The 13450-nt window shown below is 38.0% G+C and overlaps 1 protein-coding gene across 1 annotated transcript in view; it reads left to right on the forward strand.

Annotated features, from left to right (window-relative positions):
* The first annotated feature begins 7757 nt into the window (after positions 1-7757).
* The window catches only part of Cd226 (CD226 molecule), an 81525-nt gene continuing 75832 nt past the window's right edge, over positions 7758-13450 (forward strand). Inside the window, exon 1 of the mRNA XM_021150993.3 lies at positions 7758-8077. The gene's annotated coding sequence lies outside the window, so the exon portion shown is untranslated. The remainder of the gene's footprint in view (positions 8078-13450) is intronic.

A 13450-nucleotide genomic window follows, 5' to 3' on the forward strand; every position in this document is an offset into this window, starting at 1 on the left:
TTCCCGTTGGTTAATTTCAGCCCTGAGTTTGATTATTTCCTGCTATGCACTCCTCTTCAGTGAATTTGCTTCCTTTCGTTCTAGAGCTTTTCTTTTTTGGAGGCACTTAGAGCTATGAGTTTTCCTCTTAGGACCGCTTTCATTGGGTCCCATAAGTTTGGGTATGTTTTGGCTTCATTTTCATTAAACTCTAAAAAGTCCTTAATTTCTTTCTTTATTTCTTCCTTGACCAAGTTATCATTGAGTAGAGTGTTGTTTAGCTTTCAAGTGTATGAGGGCTTTCTATTATCTATGTTGTTATTGAAGATCAGCCTTAGTCCATGGTGATCTGATAGGATGCATTGGATTATGTCAATATTTTTATATCTGTTGAGTCCTGTTTTTTGACCAATTATATAGTCAATTTTGGAGAAGGTACCATGAGGTGCTGAGAATAAGGTATATCCTTTTGTTTTAGGATAAAATGTTCTATACATATATCTGTTAAATCCATTTGTTTCATAACTTCTGTTAGTTTCACTGTGTCTCTGTTTAGTTTTTGTTTCCAGGATCTGTCCATTGATGAGAGTGGGGTGTTGAAATCTCCCATTATTATTGTGTGAGGTACCATGTGTGCTTTGAGCTTTAGTAAAGTTTTTTTTTTTTTTTTTTGTGATTGTGGATGCTCTTGCATTTGGAGAATGAATTTCAGTATTGAGAGTTCATCTTGGTAGATTGTTCCTTTGATGAGTATGAAGTGTCCCTCCTTGACTTTTTTGATAACTTTAGGTTGAAAGTCTATTTTATTCGATGTTAGATGGCTACTCCAGCTTGTTTCTTCAGACCATTTGCTTGGGAAATTGTTTTCCAGCCTTTTACTCTGAGATAGTGTCTGTCTTTGTCAGTGAGGTGGGTTTCCTGAATGCAGCAAAATGTTGGGTCTTGTTTATGTAACCAATCTGTTAGTCTATGTCTTTTTATTGGGGAATGAAGTCCATTAATATTAAGAGATGTTAAGGAAAGTAATTGTTGCTTCCTGTTTTGTTTTTTGTTTTTTGTTTTTTTGCTGTTAGAGTTGTGATTCTGTTCATGTGGCTATCTTCTTTTAGATTTGTTGAAAGATTACTTTCTTGCTTTTTTCTAGGGTATAGTTTCCCTCCTTGTGTTGATGTTTTCCATCTGTTATCCTTTGTAGGGCTGGATTTGTGGAAAGATATTGTGTAAATTTGGTTTTGTCATAGAATACTTTGGTTTCTCCATCTATGGTTATTGAGAGTTTTTGCTGGGTATAGTAGCCTGGGCTGGCATTTGTGTTCTCTTAGGGTCTGTATAACATCTGTCCAGTGTCTTCTGGCTCTCATAGTCTCTGGTGAGAAATTGGGTATAATTCTAATAGGTTTGCCTTTATATGTTAGTTGACCTTTTTCCCTTACTGCTTTTAATATTTTTCTTTGTTTTGTTTATTTGGTGTTTTGATTGTTATGTGACAGGAAGAATTTCGTTTTTTGTTCCAAACTATTTGGTGTTCTGTAGGCTTCTTGTATGTTCATGGACATCTCTTTCTTTAGGTTAGGGAAGTTTTCTTCTATCATTTGGTTGAAAATATTTACTGGCCCTTTAAGTTGGGAATCTTCACTCTCTTCTATTATTATTCAAATCTATTCAAATATTATTCTATCATTCAAATTCTATTATTATTCAAATCTTCTATTATTATTCAAATCTATTATCATTAGATTTTGTCCTGTCATTATGTCCTGGATTTTCTTAATATTTCGGGTTAGGATCTTTTTGCCTTTTGCATTTTCTTTGATTGTTGTGTCAATGTTTTCTATGGTATCTTCTGGTCCTTAGATTCTCTCTTCTATTTCTTTTATTCTGTTGGTGATGCTTGCATCTATGGCACCTCATCTCTTTCCTAGGTTTTTTATCTCCAGAGTTGTCTCCCTTTGTGATTTCTTCATTGGTTCTACTTCCATTTTTGATCCTGGATGGTTTTGTTCAATTCCTTCACTAGTTTGCTTGTGTTTTCCTGTAATTCTTTAAGGGATTTTTGTGTTTCCTCTTTAAGGGCTTCTACCTGTTTCACTGTGTTTTCCTGTATTTCTTTAAGAGAGTTATTAATGTCTTTCTTAAAATCCTCTACCAGCATCATGAGATATGATTTTAAATCTGAATCTTGCTTTTCTGATGTTGACGTATCCAGGATTTGCTGTAGTGGAATTCCTGGGTTCTGATGATGCCAAGTATTCTTGGTTTCTATTGGTAAGATTCTTGCATTTGCCGTTTCCCATCTTGTAATTATTGGTGTTAGATGTTCTTGCTGTCTCTGGCTGGAGCTTGTTACTCCTGTGAGTCTGTAAGCCTTTGTCAGCACTCCAAGGAGACCAGCTCTCTCCTAGCAAGACACAGAAGACTATGGAATAGCCCCATCTCCTGGGTGCAGATATAGGCCAGTAGGACCCTTCCCAGCTGCTCTGCTGTTTCTGCAGCCTGTGTGCTCCTGAGTGGACTGGCCTGAGGAAGTCACCTGAGAGAAAATAGTGATCTCACCTAAGTTCCAGGGTCAGACACTTCCTGGAGGCAAGCTCTCCTCTGGCAGGGAAGGTGTACAGAGGACTGAGGATCAGCTCCACCTTCTGGTGCATGTAAGAGCCTGTCCTAGCTGCTCTGCTGCTTCTGTGGACTGTGCACTCCTGAGTGGACCCGCCTTACTATTTTCCATCTTTTACACTTTGTTAGAACAATATTGGTGCCCTGGAAACTTACAAGAAAGAGACAAAATGTAGATAATGTGGTGCTTCCTGTGATATGATTTTTTTTTTTTTTTTACTGTGTCTCCTACTTTAGTCAACAGATAGTAACACTAAAAAACATTGCTTTGTTTTAAATGATAAAAAATGTCTTTTGTAAGGGTCCACAGAAATACTGGAGTTATCTGTTCCCATAAGTGGTGACCGATCTTCATTCTGCTTGACTGATTTTTCTGTCTTGTTGTCTTCATTTATTTTTCTGGGGAGAACTTTGAGAGTGGAGCAGCTTCATCAGTCTCAGGATGATTCAATTTGCTTCCTGATTGATTGCTGATCACATGACAGTCATATATTTCTTCTATTTGCTGATTGAAAGTTTATAGCTTTGTGTTGGGGAGAATGGTTATACATTTCTAGGACCCTCATTATTGGGTACCTTGCATTCTTTTGACATGCATATAAAGATAATTGTTAAGCTTTTTGTATTACAAACTTTTAAAATTCTTTTCTAAATTAATTTTTTTATTTATTTACATCTCAAATATTGTTCTCCTTCTGATCCCTCTTTGCAGAGTTTCTCCCCCATGCCACTACCCCTTTGTCTCTGACAGGGCAGATTCCACCCCTGGCTATCCTTACACCCTGGGGCATCAAGTCTCTACAGGATTAGGTGCATCCTCTCCCACAGAGGCCAGACAAGGCAGTCCGCTGCTACCTAAGTGCTGGGAGTCTTGGACCAGCCTGTGTATACTCTTTGCTTAGTGGTTTAGTCTCTAGGAGCTCCCAGGAATTTGGGTTAGTTGATACTTTTGATCTTTTTATGGGATTGCCAACCCCTTCAGTTCCTTCAATCCTTCCTCCAATTCTTCCCAGAGGTCCCTGATTTTAATTCAATGCTTGTCTGTATCTGCATCTGTTTCAGTCAGCTGTTGGTAGAGCCTCTCAAAGAACAGCCAGGCTACACTCCTGTCTGCAAGTATAACATAGCACCAGTAATAGTGTCAGGGTTTGGTGCCTGCCTGTGGGATGCATCCCAAGTTGGGTTGGTCACTGGATTGCCTTTCCTTCAGTTTCTGCTTCATTTTGTCCCTGCATTTCTTCAAGAATCAGCTGACAAAGCTGTTATTAATGGTTATTACTTATATTCCTATTGCTTTGAAGAAAAATAACGACCAACAGCAACTTAGGAAAGAAGGGGTTTATTTTAGTTTTCAGTTCCAAAAGAACAGAAGCAAAAATCTCAGGGAGGTAGCATTAGGAATCTGGTCAATTACATCCAGGGAAAGAGAGAGAGAGAGAGAGAGAGAGAGAGAGAGAGAGAGAGAGAGCAGAGAGACAGGACAGAGACAGAGAGATAGAGACAGATAGACAGAGACAGTGCTGGAGAGTCACACAGACAGAGAGACAGAAACAGACAATAGACACAGAGAGAAACACATACACAGAGATAGAGACAGAAAAAATACAGAGACAGAGAGACAAAGACACACACACAGACACACAGAGAGAATGGGAAGTGGGACAAGGCTATAAATGTTCAAAGAGCCCTCCCACCCCACCCCAGCAGAGATACATTTCCTCTAGCAAGGCTCCACCTTGTAAAGGTTATATACATCACCAACAGCACTACCCACAATGCATAAAACCAGTACAGTTTCATCAAGAAAAAGCACCTGTCTTGGTTCTGTCTATGGCAACAATAACAATAACCTTGCAATAGGTTACAGCTATCGTGAGAGTTATGATGAAGATAATGATGATGATAATAATGGTGTGTGTGTGTGCGTGCTTGGAAACATAAGTGAGTACAAAACATATAATAATTTGTTAAAAATTAATCTTATAAATCTGAAATTGAATGAGATAGGGAGTAGAAAAAACAAACTATATACCCTACAGATATGAGTTATAGTTTTTATTATAGCTGGCTATCATTTTTAAAACACTTTGAATCATGTGTGTAGACAATGACTATTTTAGCCAATGTCTGAGATTCAGTTCAAAGCCCAATAAACCACTGTGAGGATTATTTGGTCTAACATAACACAAGATTTATAATGTAAAATCGGTGTACTTGGGTTATAGGGTGTTTTTTGTTGTTGATGATGATTTTTTTTTTCTTATTCATTGGGGGAATGTAAAGTTGCAGGAGAAGATCATCTATTTACTAGAAACAAGATGGAATACAGATTATGAGTAGTTTGTGGATATGTACTATAAAACCCAAGAAGCTGAAGTTATTGTTTCATCCCAATTCAACAAGTGTTGGTTACACCCCAACCCAGGTGCCAGATGATGAGAAAAGAGCAATGGACAAGACAATATGTCTTATTCATTTGTTCATTAATACATTGTGATACATTGTGGCTGGTCTTGAACTCACTATGTAGCTGCATGTGACTTGAACAAGTGATCCTCCTCCTCCTCCTAACTCCCAGGTGCTGAGATCACAGGCTTGTACCATTACACTCACCTTGAAAGGATTTATTAGACTAGAATAAGAAAAGCAATCACAAAAGGTATACTATATGCTTCAGTAAATGCATACCAAGGTTGCAAGAAGATCACAGGAGAGATACTGAAACCTGATTTTCGAGATCTCTCTCCAGTCAAGAGAAACTTTTATGAAGGTTGTCTGAGCTGAAACCTGATGGATGGAAGAGCAGTAAGAGAAATCAAGGAAAATGACTATTGTATGCATAGGGTCTACTTTAACAGGTCATGTGTCTTTAAAATATGAAATATTATTTATATCTGAACGGAAGCTTAGAATTAGAATACTTGTGAGACACGAAATTGGAAAAAGTGAATTCAAGTAAAAGTGCTTTAGAGTGAATTTTATTTCCCCAGGACAGTGAGGCATTTAAAGAACTGATGAGATTCAGGTGGTTGTATTAGAAAACTTCCTCTGACGCACATGTGTGTAATGGAGGACCACACTGCTACTCCATTTCCATGCTTTCAGACATACAGTTAGCATAGCAGCCAAGGCTAGCCTTGTACCCCAAATTATGATTAATGTATAAGGCTGATTGGCTTATAATGATTTCTCCTTTGCCAAGTGTAGTCCTGCTTTCCTAGTATTTCCACGATGACCTCAGGCATCAGCCACATCTTTCAAGTTGATTTGACCAAGAAGGGGAATGTGATAATTTTGTTAATCAAACAGCAGATAAAATTGTTATCTTTTGGTGTTCCCAAGACTTAGAATATATTCTTCAAGTTCCAACAGTGGCACTCTAATCTTAATGATATCCAACAGCTGTCTAAGTAGACTACAGACCCTCTCAATATGAGGAAAATGCCTGGTTCTAGAAACTTAGATAACTGCCAAGGGCTAGTGATTTTTAAAGAGAGTCATCACTTTACTAGACCATCATAATTCTTAACTGCATTCTAAAATTTATTCTTAGATACAGATGGTACATCTAACTCCCAGTCAGAAAAACTTCTATTTACAGGAGTGGCCACTGTAAAAAAGCACAACAGGTCATAATGTAGAACTTAATGGATTGTGGTGATTCTCCTTCCAATTAAACATCTATAGCACAACTCCTGCACCTAAGACTCAGGGGACATCACAGAAGAGAGAGAGGAAAGATTTTAAGAGCCAGAGGACCAGGAAGTCTGCCGTGAGATTGTGTTTCCTAGACATGACAGGGAAGGTAGACTAATGATACCTCAACAATATGGCTGCCTATAAAGTTTCTGAACAATAATATTTTTAGATATGTTAACATGGAAGGGGTAAATATCATGGGGTCTCATCTCTAGACAAAAAAAACAGCAGGCAGCTTATCACTTATTAGGGAGGGAGAATTATACTCTTCCAGGAATGAGCCCCTAATTTATTATACAAAGTGGTCAGCCCTGAAATCTTGTATACACAAGTAACTCTTAATGGACTCAGCAAGTTGTAATTATATATTGATATATAGCAATGATAAAAGGAGGCCATCAATTTGAGAGGGAAATAGAGGGCACAGAAGGGAGGGAGGGGATAGGACAGGTTGGAGGTAGGACAGAAAGGAAGGAGTAATTATATTTTAATTAAAAAATTAAGACTAGAATAAGAAAAGTAATCACAAAAGGGTATGCTATGTGCTTCAGTAAATGCATGCCAAGGTTGCCAAAAAGATTTTGCCTAATATATAGGGACTGATCTTTGACGATATCAATTTGTACTCCTTTGTGTGTTAGTGTGTGTGTACAGGCTACAGGTTGATGTCTGAGGTCTTCCTTACATTTTGAGCCAGAATCTTCACTGGCCAGACATTCTCAACGATTAATACTGGATTGTATTTTTCTGTACTGTTCTGTGTTTTTTTTTAATTGGCTATTTTATTTATTTACATTTGAAATGGTATCCCCTTTTTCTGGTCTCCCCTCCAGAACCCCCCTATCCTATCCTCCTCTTTTGCTTCTATGAGGGTGGTCCCCCACCCATCCACCCACTCCCACCTCCTCACCCTGGCATTCCCCTACACTGGGTAATCGAGTCTTCACAGGACCAAGGGTCTTTCCTCCCATTGATGCCCAACAAGGCCATCCTCTGCTATGTAAGCGGCTGGAGCCACAGGTCTCTCCAATAGTGTCTGGGTTTGGTGTATGTATATTGGATGAATCTTCAGGTGTGGCAGTCTCTGGATGGTGTGTATTTTTGCACCCTGCTGTTGACTTAGGTGCTGAAGATAGAACTTAGATCCTCATGTATGTGGAGTTATCCCCTCACCAATTGAGCCATGTACTCAGACCTCTGGGGATGGGGGAGTGTCACAGACTATATGACAAAGATGAGATTTGTGTGTGTGTGTGTGTGTGTGTGTGTGTGTGAGAGAGAGAGAGAGAGAGAGAGAGAGAGAGAGAGAGAGAGAGAGAGAAACCGGTAGTACTAGAAACATGTTTAGATAAGGCCTAAGATAATAAAGCTTCCTGAATTGTAAATACTTCTGAAGGTACATTTCTTTGATTGGCAGGAAGAAATAGGGAAATGAAAAGAAAGAAATGAACTTTAAATTTTAAAAGAGTACATTTAGTTTCAATTTGGAGTTAGAATTGAGTATGAAAAGTGCATGTGGGCTTGGAACTCTGATTTCGCAATGAGTATGAGTAGATGAAACCGTAAAGTTGCTTCTAGACACAGAAGACTTCTTGACTTCAGGAAACACTGCTTTATGAAACAGTGCTTGCTATCAGTGGCTGCTGGAAGAGGCTGTGGTGGAAGCACAACTCTGCAGGCCAGAGTTGGTTCCCAAAATAGGCAAACTCCCAGTGCTTGCCAGAGGCTAGGAAGCTCTAAGCAACCCACTTATCTGCAAGGAGAGATACAGCCAAAGAGCATCAAGGTAAGTAGCCTTCTTATAAAGAAAGATTGGACTCCACATTTTATGTAAAACTATAAATCCATGTCTGTACATGTGACATGAAATTAAAACCAGTACTGTCTAGGGAAGGAGCCCAGGTGCTTTTTGGGAAGGAGAGCAAAGAGAAAGTGTGGGAAGGAGGGAGGTAAGGGAACATGGTGAAAATGGAAAACATACTTGTATGAAAAAGGTCTATGGAATCCAGTAAGTACTACAATCAGTATATGCCAGGAAAACATTGGCTGTGGCTGAGCTGACATTTCACACAATAAGCCTGTGTTACAAGCAGATAATGCAGGGCAGGGACACTAACGGAAACAGCTGTCATTGCTTGAATGTCATGGAAGCCTGTGATTTAAGTGATGGGCATAGATTTGGTAAATGGTGCCATTTAAATACTTTTCTCCATGTCTTCAGGAAAAAAAACAAGTTGTTTTATCATAATAAAATTCCTAAGATGAGAAAACCAACATGATTTTATAAGTGCCTGATCTATCACACTTACTCTCCCTCTTCTTAGAAAAGTTGAGTGAGGTGAACGTAACAAGTGTCTGCTATCTAAAGAATTTTTGTAGTATGAGAGAGAAGGTTGGCAAACGTTTCCTGTGGAAGACTATAGCACAAAAAATAGCCACATACAATTAAACAGATGAGAAGGGCTGTGATCCAGCTAACATTTATAGAAATTAAATAGTGGGCTTGATTTGGTTCATGGGTCACAGGGTCTAACTCTGCTGCTGCAGATGATCACTGCTGAATGCAAACTAAGGATTCTGACTTGAATGGAATATTACTTGTTGAAATTCTAAGGGGACCATGAGGCAGAGGAGACCACAACTTCCACAGTTGATGATTCCCTAGTGCTGCAGTAAAAGCCAAGGATATGGTGTTTCAATGGATTCTGCCTAGAGTTCTGAGAGCCTAAAACAGCGAAGTTATGGTGTCCTATCATACACCCATCCTCTCAGTTGGAAATAAGAACTGAAACGAAGATCTCATATTTGTGTTTTTCCTGATAGTGGTCATGAGTTTTCAGAGTAGCAGTGCTTGGTGGTTCTCTGCTTTCCTGTGGTTTGAATGAGTAGAGAGGTATCACAGGGTGTCCCAGAGTGAATCTTGGAGGAAAAGATGCCATTAGAGTAATGAAGAAAGATGAGACTCCTTCCAGAGTTCAGAAGTGGCTGAAACACATATTAATCAAAGTATATCAGATTTCAGATGCAGTGAAATCAAGGAAAAGCAGAGGGGCCTGCCTTAGTGGCTAGAAAGAACGTGACTAAAGATGTTCACCAGACCCATATGAGAGATCTCTGAAGACAGACCTCTGCTCATGTGTAGTGCCGTGATGGTTAAAATAGCGGGAAGCATGCAGGAATCTATTGATTAATGGTTTTTCTGAGGATAAAGCAGCTCCTTTGTACAGCCAGCTCTATTCAGGAAAAAAATACTCTCAAGCCAAACCCTTCCATAAATCATGCAAAAAATGACTGCCAACATCACATAAATAGCTCAGTAGCCATCTCTATTTGTCTTTAGTTAGATGTTGATAGATAGGGCTTGTCCCCAGCAAAGTGGTAACAGCCAAACTTTTGTCTTCAACTGTCAGTCCATACGTACCTTTCCATACTCATATATGACCTCTGTATGCTTAGATTTCTGAGTCAGTCCATAGGTACCTGTCCAAACTCATATGTGACCTCTGTGTGCTTAGATTTCTTAGTGTGAGTGCAACTGATCTCTGATCTCTAATATCTGATGAACCAGCATTGAGTGACTTGGAAATGAACTATACATTCTAATCAATTACTTAATTTCAAGATTGCTTCAACAAACGCACTTGTTTACTCCTAGCAAGAGGAAACTTCTTTCAATTCTGTTGTAAGAATTCTAAGTCACAGAGTGGAGAAAAATCACATCACACCTAATTCCATTTAGGTTTGTTTGATACACTGTCACCATATCTAATTTGTTTTTCTATATTATACCACTCTACTGGATCCTAATCCCTGTCTTTTCCTGAACACACACACACACACACACACATACACACACACACACACACACACACACACACACACACACACACACACACATTCAACTTGCAAACATTTAAATTTTTTTGTTTTGTTTTTCAAGACAGGGTTTCTCCTCTGTATAGCCCTGGCTGTCCTGGAACTCACTTTGTAGACCAGGCTGGCCTCAAACTCAGGAATCTGCCTGCCTCTGCCTCCTGAGTGCTGGGATTAAAGGCATGTGCCACCATGCCCAGCTAAACATTTAATTTTTAATCTCTCAAATTCTTAATTTACAATGTGGACTATGATTTTTTTACACTATTCATTTCTAACTGTTGTTGCAAGCATCTGACACAGCATGTCATTGGGCTCTGTCCTTTCAATGTTCAAGGAAGCTTAATGTTAGCCACAGTTCAGGGTATTGGGGAATCAAGTAATAAATACACAATGAACAGCAAACAGTACTGGCTTCTGCAGTTGGAATTACAAAGGTACAGTTGCAGTCTTGATTATTACTACCAATATTTGTTTTACTATAATGGAATCTATAATCATATAAAAGTAATCAAAGCATGTTTAAGTGTCTGTTTAAGTTGTGTTTAACAGATTCATAATGCTCTACAATAACCACTTCACTTTTTTTTTGTGTGTAATAAGGCTTCCTATTGGTGCTGGGGCTTGAACTTGAGTTCTCTGGAAGAGTAACCATTACTATTAGTCAGTGAGCCATTTCTATAGTCCCAATAACCACTTCTTAACCACTCAAAACCATTTTTTATAATCCCCCAATAAAACTTTATCAATTAGTCACTCCCCATTCTGTTATTCTACCAGCTTCTGCAAACAGCAATGTGCTTTGTATATCTTACAGATTTACCCATTCTGAGGCCATTTGTGCCTACACTGTTTTATTTATTTTCTATAATCATTCATATAATGGCATGAATCAATGCCTATTTCTTATTGTGACAGAATATGTCTCCTGCTATGATTATATTGAATTTGTTTACCCCATGCCTATGATGGATATTCAGGTTGTTTTCACTGTCTAATTCTTGTGAACAGTGCTGCTATGAACGATGATGTGTGAATGAGTATTTATTTTCTGTTTTAAAATCATGGGGTACATTTCTAGGAGTGAAATTGTTACATCCTGTGATCCTATTTGAAGAATTGAAAACTACTTTCCACAGCAGTTTCAACCTTTCATATTTTTGTTAGTAATACACAAAGGTTTTAGCTTATTCACAGCATGATTCCATCTTCTCTTTTTTATGATAGCTGCTTAACTGACTATAAAGTGATTTCTCCATGTGGTTTTATCCGAACTTACCTTATAACTAATGATGCTGAGTACCTTTCATCGTGTTTGTTGGCCATTTGTGCATGTTCTTTGAAGAAATGTCTCTTGAAGTACTTTGCTCGTTTCTCAGCTGGGTTACATATTTTATAACTTTCAAGTCATATATTTAATTCACAAATGTTTTCTTCCATTATATTGGCTGACTTTTCACCTTCTTGGCATCAGTATTGATACACAATAGTGTTAATTTTAATGAGACCAAATTTATTTTTCCTTTTATCTTTTCCTTTTTGTGACATATCTAATGATCCCTAGTCAACTTTAAGGTCATGCAGCTCTTACATTTAGGTCAATTCATCTGATACAGTTCTTGTGTATGGCAAGAATTACAAATTTAATTTCACATGGCCATTTAGTTGTTCCAGGCCCATTCTTTGAATACTGTGTTGTTTCCCACTGATATGTCTTGATTCAGTGTTGAACATCAATTCACTATAGATGTAAGTTTTCAATTTTTATAACAAAATAAAATAAGACAAAACAAAAACTGTCACAGTGAAGGTAGACAAGGCAATCCAATAAGAATAAAAAAAGAGGGACCCAAGGGAAGGCAAAGGAATCAGAGACACACTTGTTCATACACTCAGGAGTCCCATAAAAATACTGAACTGAAAGCTACTACATATATATATATATATATATATATATATATATATATATATATAGGATTTGGTACAGACCCATGTTGGTCCCGTGCTTAATGTTTCCTTCTCTGTGAGTTCATATGAAGTTTGCTCAGTTGATTTATCAGGCCTTGTTCTTTTGGTGTTCTCTGTTATCTCTGATTCTTACACTCTTTCTGTTTCCTCTTCCACAGGGTTCCCTGAGCTCTGAGGAGAGGGATTTAATGGAGACATCCCATTTAGAGATGTTGTTTTTACATTATACTAGGGTTTTCAGAACAGCTTACATATTTTCCCATACCGAAAGACACCAGGAAGATGAGAATGAAAGTTCTTTGTAGGCACCAGCTTGAAAACTCCATGTTTAATGGGTTCTGTGGGTATCGTCTTCAACAATGAAGGTCTTGGTCTGTTTGTGAAGAGAAACATATTATCTTGGCAACTGCCTGAGTTCTTTGAGGATATACATTGAACCCCTTTGGCTCAAAACTCAATTAGATGTAATCCAGTCCTGATACTAGAAGCTTCATTTGGTGATGTGATATGGCTAGTTGTGACTTCATCTCTCTCATTATTTTAAAACTTCATTAGGGTTGGCTTTATATATTTTAGGAAGCTTCCACTGCGCTATATTTCTATTCCACCTCTCAAGTGCTAGCTTTTAATTATCACTTTCATACCATTTATTTGTCTTTCCGTCCTTATCCCGACATCAAGGTTTAGATTATTAGCTTTGAGCTAAGTTTTAAAATGGGGCATAGGAATCACCCAGTCTTTTCTCTTCAGGCAAATGTTGGATGATCAGGACCTCTTGCAGTGCAGTATGAATTTCATGATCAGATTTTCCATTTTCAATACAATGCCACTTAAACTTTACTAATGACTGATAAGGCTATGGGTTTAATTGAGAATATTGTCTTTGTAACATTAGTAAAATTTCCATTTATGAACATTGATATATTCTAGATACATTTTTTTGTTTGTTTTTTGAGACACGGTTTCTCTGTATAGCCCTGGCTGCCCTGGAACTCACTCTGTAGACCAGGCTGGCTTTGAACTCAAAAATCCACCTTCCTCTGCCTCCCAGGTGCTGAGACTAAAGGCATAGGCCATCATTGCCTAGCTTTCTAGATCCATTCTTAAGCATGCCTTTTCATTTGTAGGCTTTTTAAACAAACTTGCAACATTTGTCATTTTCGATGTAAACTCTTGATTCATCTACTTGGTTAAATTTATTCAGATGTGTTTTACTTTCTGAATTATAAATAAAATCATTATTTAGAATTTATTTTCATGTGATTGTTAGTATTTAGAGATACACTAACTTTTCATATGTTCATTTTCTATTGTGCAA

This window comes from Mus caroli, unplaced genomic scaffold (assembly GCF_978045245.1).
Source record: "Mus caroli unplaced genomic scaffold, Mus_caroli_1 scaffold_19, whole genome shotgun sequence".
Lineage (NCBI taxonomy): Eukaryota > Metazoa > Chordata > Mammalia > Rodentia > Muridae > Mus > Mus caroli.